Raw genomic sequence first — 8812 nt, 5'->3', positions numbered from 1 at the left:
GAATTTCATCACTGTCTTAGTATCATTAGTGCGTGTTGCAATTGCCTCCACCTATTTAGATACATAGTCTACTGCCACCAGAATATAAGTGTTTGAATACGATGGTGGAAAAGGCCCCATGAAATCAATACCCCATACATCAAACAACTCAATCTCTAGGATCCCTTGCTGAGGCATGGCATAACCATGAGGCAAATTACCAGCTCTCTGGCAACTGTCACAGTTACGTACAAACTCTCGGGAGTCTTTATAGAGAGTAGGCCAGTAAAAACTACATTGGAGAACCTTTGTGGCTGTTCGCTCACCTCCAAAGTGTCCCCCATATTGTGATCCATGGCAATGCCATAGGATCTTTTGTGCGTCTTCTCTAGGCACACATCTACGAATTACTCTGTCTGCACACCTCTTAAAGAGATATGGTTCATCCCACAATTAGTACTTTGCATCAAAAATCAATTTTTTCATTTGTTGCTTACTGTACTCTTTGGGCATGAATCTCACAGCTTTATAGTTTGCAATGTCTGTAAACCATGGTAATTCCTGAATGGCAAAGAGTTGCTCATCCGGAAAGGTTTCAGAGATCTCAGTAGGAGGGATGGACGCCCCTTCTACTGGTTTTATCCAGGACAGGTGATCTGCTACCTGGTTCTCTGTCCCTTTTTCTGTCTCTTATTTCTATATCAAACTCTTGTAGAAGCAACACCCATCTTATGAGTCTGGGTTTTGAATCCTGCTTTGTGAAGGGATATTTTAGAGCAGCATGGTCAGTGTACACAATCACTTTTGATCCTACTAAATAAGATCTGAACTTGTCAATGGCATAAACCACTGCAAGTAACTCCTTTTCTGTGGTTGTGTAATTCTTCTGTGCGTCATTCAAGACACGACTAGCATAGTAAATGACGTGCAAAAGCTTGTTATGCCTCTGTCCCAGTACTGCACCAATGGCATAGTCACTGGCATCACACATTAGTTCAAATGGTAATGTCTAGTCTGGTGCAGAAATGACTGGTGTTGTGACCAGTTTAGCTTTCAGAGTTTCAAACGCCTGCAGACATTTTGTGTCAAATACAAATGGCATGTCAGCAGCTAGCAGATTGCTCAGAGGTTTTGCAATTTTTGAAAATCCTTTATAAACCTCCTATAGAATCTTGCGTGCCCCCAGAAAGCTTCTAATTGCCTTAACATTAGTAGGTGGTGGTAATTTTTCAATTACCTTTACCTTAGCTTGATCCACCTCTATTCCCTTATTCGACATTTTGTGCTCAAGGACAATTCCTTCAGTCACCATACAGTGACATTTCTCCCAGTTTAAAACCAGGTTAGTCTCTTGGCACCTTTTTAGAATAAGTGCTAGATGGTCAAGACAGAAGCTGAATGAGTCTCCAAATACTGAGAAGTCATCCATGAAGACTTCCAGAAATTTTTCTACCATATCAGAAAAAATAGAGAGCATGCACCTCTAAAAGGTTGCAGGTGCATTGCACAGGCCAAATGGCATTCTTCTGTAGGCAAACACCCTAGATGGACATGTGAATGCTGTTTTCTCTTGGTCTTGAGGATCTACTACAATTTGGTTGTAGCCTGAATAGCCATCCAAAAAGCAGTAGTATTCATGGCTTGCTAGTCTCTCTAGCATCTGGTCTGTAAATGGTAAAGGAAAATGATCCTTCCTGGTGGCTGTATTGAGCCTTCTGTAATCAATACACATATGCCACCCTGTAACTGTTCTTGTAGGAACCAGTTCATTCTTTTCATTATGAACCACTGTCATGCCTCCCTTCTTGGGAACAACTTGGACAGGGCTCACCCAAGGGCTATCAGAAATAGGATAAATAATCCCAGCCTCTAGTAATTTAGTGACCTCTTTCTGTACCACCTCCTTCATGGCTGGATTCAGCCGCCTCTGTGGTTGAACCACTGGCTTAGCATTATCCTCCAATAAGATCTTGTGCATGCATCTGGCTGGACTAATGCCCTTAAGATCACTGATGGACCACCCAAGAGCTGTCTTGTGTGTCCTTAGCACCTGAATTAGTGCTTTCTCTTCCTGTGGCTCTATAGTAGAGCTTATGATTACCGGAAAAGTGTCATCTTCTCCTAGAAATGCATATTTCAGGGATGGTGGTAGTGGTTTGAGCTCGGGTTTAGGAGGCTTCTCCTCTTCCTGAGGAGTTTTCAGAGGTTCTTCTGTTTTCTCTGGTTCCTCCAGATCAGGCTAAACATCTTTAAAAATGTCCTCTAGCTCTGATTTGAGACTCTCAGTTATATTGACCTCTTCCACCAAGGAGTCAATAATATCAGCGCTCATGCAGTCTGTTGATGTGTCTGGATGCTGCATAGCTTTGACAGCATTTAACTTGAACTCATCCTCATTGACTCTCAGGGTTATCTCCCCTTTTTGGACATCAATGAGGGTCCGTCCAGTTACTAGGAAAGGTTTTCCTAGAATGAGAGTTGCACTCTTGTGCTCCTCCATTTCCAGCACTACAAAGTCAGTGGAAAAGGCAAATGGCATAACCTTGACAATCATGTCTTCAATTACCCCTGATGAAACTTTAATGGAGCCATCAGCAAGTTGGAGACATATTCGGGTTGGTTTAACTTCATCAGTCAAACCAAGCTTTTCGATAGTGGATGCAGGTATTAGGTTGATACTTGCCCCAAGGTCACACAGAGCTGTCTTGGTGTAAGCACCCTCTAATGTGCATGGTATCATAAAGCTTCCGGGGTCTTTAAGCTTCTCTAGTAAGCTTTTCAAAATGACTGCACTGCATTCTTCAGTGAGGTAAATTTTTTCAGTTTCTCTCCAATCATTCTTATGACTTAAGATCTCTTTCATGAACTTAGCATGAGAGGGTATTTGCTCAAGTGCATTTGCAAATGAAATCTTTATTTCAAGAGTCCTGAGATAGTCTGTAAAGCGGGAAAATTGTTTATCCTATTCCGCTTGGTGGAGTTTCTGAGGATAAGGCATCTTGGCTTTATATTCTTCAACCTTAGTTGCTGTAGGTTTATTTCCTACAGAAGGGGTTGAAGAAGCCTGCTTAAGGGGGTTGTTATCAGCACTTGCAGGTGTCTGATCCCCTATTGGCGTTTGAACGCCAGAATTGGGTGCTTTTTGGGCGTTTAACGCCAGATTGCCACCCTTTTCTGGCATTTGAACGCCAAATTTGGCTACCCATTGGGCGTTTAATGCCAATTTTTCCCATTTTCTGGCGTTTGAACGCCAGAATCATTCCTCTCTGGGCTCTTATTGTCCTTAGAGGGAATTTGGGCAATGGCTTGGTCATCCTCTTTCAATTGTTCCTTTCTTGGTTTTCTGTTGCCTTGAGTTGAGACATTCAATGTCTTTCAACTCCTTAATTGAACAGCTTGGCATTCTTCTGTTATCTGTTTAGATAACTGCTGTCTTATTTGATTTAATTATTTTTCCATGCTTTGGTTAGCATCTTTGGTTTCTTGCAGCATCTCTTTAAATTCTGCGAACTGTTTTGATATAATAAGCAATTGCTGATTGAGTTCAACAACTTGTTCTTGAGGACTAAGTTCAGTGGATACTGCTTTAGCTTCTTCTTTCATGAAGGACCCACTACTTAATTATAAATATTGATTTCTAGCAACAGTATCAATGAGCTCTTGAGCCTCTTCAATTGTCTTTCTCATGTGTATAGATCCACCAGCTGAGTGGTCTAGAGACATTTGGGCCTTTTCTGTAAGTCCATAGTAGAAGATGTCTAACTGCACTCATTCTGAAAATATTTTAGAGGGGCATTTCCTTAGCATCCCTCTATACCTCTCCCAGGCATTATAAAGAGATTCATTTTCCTCTTGTTTAAAGCTTTGGATGTCCAACCTCAGTTGTGTCATCCTTTTGGAGGGAAATATTGATTCAGGAATTTGTCTGATAACTGTTTCCATGTTCTTATACTTGCTGTGGGTTGGTTATTTAACCACCTCTTAGCTTGATCTTTTACAGCAAATAGAAACAGTAATAATCTGTAGACATCCTGATCTACTTCCATATCACGTACTGTGTCAGCAATTCGTAAGAACTGTGCCAGAAACTCAGTAGGTTCTTCCTAGGAAAGACCGGAATACTGGCAGTTTTGCTGCACCATGATAATGAGCTGAGGGTTTAGCTCAAAACTGCTGGCTCTGATGGGGGGTATACAGATACTACTCCCATAGGAAGCATTAGTGGGGTTAGCTCCTGGACTGTTCATTTCCACTTAGGTCCATGATGGAGAAAGGGAGATGATGTGGATTGCAAATAAAATATATTTTTATTTTTATTTTATTTAATTAAAAAAAACCGAATAAATAAAAAAGAAATAAGATAGAATAAAATAATTAGAAATTAAAATATAAATTTCAAAAACTAAAAAAATTACTTAATTAAGAAGATTTGAAAAACTAAAGTAATTCGAAAATTATGAATAAGAAAAGAAAAAGATTTTGAAAAATTTTATAAAGGATTTTCGAAAAGTATGAAAAAAGAAAATTGGAAAAGATTTAAAAAAGATAATTTTAAAATTGAAATTCTAACTTGACTAACAAGAAACTACCAAATTTTAAAAATTTTGACTAGGTCAACCTAGATAATTCGAAAATGATGAGTAATTAAAGGAAAAGATATTTTTTTTTGAATTTAATGAGGAAAGAGAAAAACAATAAAATGACACCAAACTTAGAATTTTAAATCAAAACAAAGAAAACAAACAAGAAAACTTTGAATGTCAAGATGAACACCAAGAACACTTTGAAGATCAAGATGAATACCAAGAACAAATTTTGAAAATTTTTAAGGAAGTAAGGACACAAAGGACACCAAACTTAAAAATTTTTATACTTTGGACACTAATAATTCGAAAATGCACAAGAAAAACAAGGAAAGACACAAAACAAGAAAAACTAAAGATCAAACAAAAAAATAACAAGAACAGCTTGAAGTCAATGAAGAACACAATGCATATATTTTCGAAAATTAAAGAAAAATTAAAACATGCAATTGACACCAAATTTAAAGCATGAAACTAAACTCAATTATTAGTTTGTTGGTTTTTATCTATTTATTAAAAATTTTTGAAAAAAAATCTAGCAAAAGAAAATAAGGATTTAAAAAATTTTTAACAAAAACAATAATAAAAGACTCAAATTTAATGACTCTAAACCAAAAAGATGAATTTTTCCTAATCTAAGCAACAAAATAAACCGTCAGTTGTCCAAACTCGAACAATCCCCGGCAACGGTGCCAAAAACTTGGTGCACGAAATTGTGATTACACTTTTCACAACTCCGCACAACTAACCGGCAAGTGCACTGGATCATCCAAGTAATACCTTACGTGAGTAAGGGTCGATACCACGGAGATTGTCGGCTTGAAGCAAGCTATGGTTATTTTGTAAATCTTAGTCAGGAGATTAATGATAAGAGTGATTGTATTTATAAAAACTAAATAACATGAAATAAATAGTACTTGTGATTCAGTAATGAGAAACGGGCTTAGGTTCCGGAGATGCTCTGTCATCTGAATCTCTGCTTTCCTACTGTCTTCTTCTCCAAACACGCATGACTTCCTTCAATGGCAAGCTTTATGATCCTCTCGGATGAAAAATACCAGGTACGATCTCTACACGGCTAATCAACTGTCGGATTTCTCGTCTCGGATGAAAAATACCATGTACAGCTACCGCACGGCTAATCATCTGTCGGTTCCCACTAGCGTCGGAATAGGACCCTTGTCCTTTTGCACACTGTCACTGCGCCCAACATTCGCAGGTTTGGAGCTCGTCATGGTCATCCTTTCCCAGATCCTACTCGGAATACCACAGACAAGGTTTAGACTTTCCGGATCCCAGGAATGCTGCAAAGTGGTTCAAGCCTATACCACGAAGGTTCTGATCTCACGAACTCGGTCCGTGGATCAGAGACCCAAAAGATACACACTCAAGATGTCGCCCAATGACTATGTTGAGCTTAGATAGAATGGAAGTGATTGTCAGGCACGCGTTCATAGAATGGATAATAATGATGAGTGTCACGGATCATATCATTCTCTAGATTGAAGTACGAGTGAGTATCTTAGAATAGAATCAAGTGTGATTGAATAGAAAACAGTAGTAATTGCATTAATCCATTGAAACACAGCAAAGCTCCTCACCCCCACCTATGGGGTTTAGAGACTCATGCCGTAGAAGATACAATATGAAGTATAAAATGTCATGAGTTGTAAACTGAATCTCTAAAAGTAGTTTTTATACTAAACTAGTAACTTAGGTTTACAGAAAAATGAGTAGCTAAGTGCAGACAGTGCAAAAATCTACTTCCAGGATCCACTTGGCGAGTGTTTGGGCTGAGCTCTCAAGCTTTCACGTGCATATGCCTCAAGTTGGAGTTAAACGCCACCCTGGGTGCCAAAATGGGCGTTTAACGCCAAGAATTATGCCAGTTTTGGCGTTTTACGCTAGAAAGTTTTTAGCTGGATTTCAATGCCAGTTTGGGCCATCAAATCTCGGGCAAATTATGGACTATTATATATTGCTGGAAAGCCCAAGATGTCTACTTTCCAAAGCAATTGAGAGCGCGCCAATTGGGCTTCTGTAGCTCAAGAAAATCCACTTCAAGTGTAGGAGGGTCAGAATCCAACAGCATCTGCAGTCCTTTTTCAGCCTCTGAATCAGATTTTTGCTCAGGTCCCTCAATTTCAGCCAGAAAATACCTGAAATCACAAAAAAACAAACAAACTCATAGTAAAGTCTAAAAATGTGATTTTGAATAAAAACTAATAAAATATAATAAAAAAGTAACCAAATCATACTAAAAACTATGTAAAAACAATGCCAAAAAGGGTATAAATTATCCGCTCATCACTCTCCCTTGGGAAGGACTAGCGTTAGTAAATAGAGAATTAGCCAACAACTTTCAATTTAACTAATCACTTGAGCATTCCAACTCACGTGTCTCCTCTTAATCAACCCCCATGTCAAGTTGGGGATCTACTTCATTGACATGAATATAACGCTCACAAAAGTATGAGAAGAAAACATGATCAATTAAATAAAATAGGGATTGAAAATTAATTAAAGGGAAAAGTAATTCTCTGTATTAATAAATCCAAAATGTAACATACCTATCTGAACAGGATTAATAAGTAATCAAAAGAGTAAAGGAATAAGAAAAAAAACTAGAATAGTAACTTTAACGGAGGTGATGACTCTCTCAATATCCAAAGCAAAAGCATAAAACTAGAATTCTATGAATGTGAAGAAAACCTAGAGGAAGAGTAATTTTCTCTCTAGATTCAGATCTAAAACTAAAAACTATGCTAATGAGAATGTGTGTTGAGTCTCTGCCTGTTCCCTGGCTCTAGTCTGTGTTTTTGGGCCGGAAACTGGGTCCAAACTCGGCCCAAAATCGCCCCAGTGTTTTCTGAATTTTCTGCAAATTGCGCATGTCACGCGTACGCGTCAGTCATGCGTACGCGTCGCTGGTCATCTTCGCGTGTCACGCGCACGCGTTAAGCACACGCACGCGTCGTTTTACAGAACTCCAATCCACGCGTACGCGTACGCGTACGCGTCGCTGTGAATATCTCTAGATCACGCACACGCGTGAGCCATGCGTGCGCGTCGCTCCTCGCTGATTGTCTTCTTTATTTCTTGTGCTCCTTCCATTTTTGCAAGCTTCCTCTCCATCCTCCAAGCCATTCCTGCCCTATAAAGTCTGAAACACTGAACACACGGATCACGGTATCGAATGGTATAAAGGGGATTTAAAATACACAAATTAAAGACTTTAGGAAGCAAGTTCTCAACTATAGAACAAAACTAGGAAGGAATTGTGAAATCATGCAAATCATATGAATAAGTGGGTAAGGACTTGATAAAAACCACTCAAATTAGCACAAGATAAACCATGAAATAGTGGTTTATCATTCAGCAGCTGTGAAGCTCGACTCGGCACTCGTTGTTTCAGCAAATTTCAATGCCGTCGTCACCCCAACATCTACCACTACGTCTGCCAGGACTTCAAGCTCTGACACTGTCGGCTCAAAGGGCTGAGTTGTTTGAGTCACTGTCACTTGAGACAGGGGGAGTTGGTTGAGATGCTGAGGGACTTATCCCAAGGCTGAAGGAAGGCACATCATCTTCCCATTGTCTAGGACGAGCAGTACTACAGACGACAGAGAGAGTAATTGATTTTTGGACTAAACAAATTGGTAAACCGAAATTAAACAAACCAGTGAACCGAAATTATGCAGATTTAAACAAGCAGAAAACTTACAAATCAGGCTGTGCTTCTTCTTCCAATTGCCGTGCTGCCAGAGCTTGTTGGCATGGTTGTTGTTGTTCTTCGGGAGGGCTGCTGCATTAAACAGAAAAGAGTTCATTAACGACCCAGAATTATTATCCTATAACATTAAAACTAATAAAAAGAATTCTAATTACAACGTAAAGAAACAATGAAATAGTAGTATATAACACATAAGATGATAAAAAATGATATTAATTAAAACTTACACATTCAATGGAGGTTCTGGCTTCGTCTTCCTTGGGAAAGATTCCTCCACGGCCTGCTTTTCGGGTTCCCCAGGGCAACTGGAAGAAACAAAAGAAAGTCCAAAAATAAGAACACGTTGAATTCATTTTTGGATGCAACTGAACCACAACTAAACCATGTAGTGAACTGAAATTATCAAGATTTGTACAAGTAGTAAAACTTACATATCAACAGGTGCTTCTTGTTCCGATTGCCGTGCCGGTAGGGGTGGCAAGCGGGGAAGCCCACCCTACCAGAAGCCCGCCTTTTG

The sequence above is a fragment of the Arachis ipaensis genome, chromosome B09 (assembly GCF_000816755.2).
Source record: "Arachis ipaensis cultivar K30076 chromosome B09, Araip1.1, whole genome shotgun sequence".
NCBI lineage: Eukaryota > Viridiplantae > Streptophyta > Magnoliopsida > Fabales > Fabaceae > Arachis > Arachis ipaensis.
This window is presented reverse-complemented; position numbering follows the sequence as displayed.